This window comes from Arachis duranensis, chromosome 2 (assembly GCF_000817695.3).
Source record: "Arachis duranensis cultivar V14167 chromosome 2, aradu.V14167.gnm2.J7QH, whole genome shotgun sequence".
In the NCBI taxonomy this organism is placed as follows: domain Eukaryota; kingdom Viridiplantae; phylum Streptophyta; class Magnoliopsida; order Fabales; family Fabaceae; genus Arachis; species Arachis duranensis.
Window position 1 is genome coordinate 46,847,542 of NC_029773.3, and position 1,317 is coordinate 46,848,858.

The following is a 1,317-nucleotide window of genomic DNA, read 5'->3' on the forward strand; positions in this document are numbered from 1 at the left end:
TAGATCAACAATGATTAAGTGGGTGAGAAGTCTAGATCAAGCATTTTCTTTGTTTTTGTTCTCTGTTCTAAGTTGAAACCATGGTGTTTGTGTTTTTGCCTCACTAAGAAATTCTGTCTCTGTGACATGACTTTCAATTTTCAATGGTGTTGTGTTTTGCAAAATTCAAATGGAGTTCACCTCATCTTTTAGTCAAACAAACTTCATGGGATATTGCCCGCCATTACAATATGATTCAAGTCAGTATTCTAATTATGGTTGGGAATATCACCAGGAAGACACAAATTCTGAGCACTCCAATCCATGGAGATTTGCTTCAGAACCCCAAGATGAGCAAGAGAATTATGAGGGATACCAACCACCACCACAAAATGATTCATATCATTATCCTCATGGTGGATGGGAGTATCACCAAGAAACTGTAAATTCTGAGCAGTTAAATCACATGAAAAATTATCCACCCTCACTTCCCAGTTTCTCATTTGAAAATTCTTCATCAATTAACTATGCCTCCACACAAAATCCATCACATGACTCACAACCAACACAAACATCCACAAGCCAAGGACTCTCAAGGATTGAGTCCATGCTCAAAAGATGTTGGGAGGAAGAAAAGAAATTTCGGAAAAGAAAAGAGAACTTCTTCACAAACATGGAAGTGCACGTAGCTCATTTGTTGAGTGCAACGAAGAAAGTGGAAAGGCAAGATGAGGAAGCCTCTGTGTCAAGCAAAGTTTTAATGAAAAATGAGGTGGAGGAGGCATTTGATCCTGAACTTTTACATTCACAAGAGCCACTTGAGGTGACAATGAGACATAAAGATTCCCTCCCAGAGGCATTAATGGAAAATCATGAAGAAGAAAGGGAGGAAGACACTCAAGAGGAGTCAAACTCAAGTGAAGCAGAAAATCACATGAAGGAAGGGGTCATTGAACCATCACTGCAAGGAACTCTTGATGAAGACAAAACTCCAACAATTACACAACCACCAAGACTTGGACTCAAGGAAGTGAAGGCAATTGACAAAAACACCAAGAGAAGGATTGTGACCAAGATATCAAGGACAACATTCAAGAAAAGGTCAACTGTAAACAATCCTCCCCCTGATCAAGCAAGCAAGCTCAATCAAGCCAATTTCAAAAGAAAGCTTGCTGAAATGAGACCAAGACAGGGGACAATAGCTGAAACTTCTCCTCCCTTGAAGTCATTCCTCTTAACCAATTGGAAGAAGAGGAAGAAAGTGAAGAACAACATGTCAAGCTAATGACACTAAAAGAGCACTTGTTGGGAGGTAACCCAACCGTAGGTATAATTTCT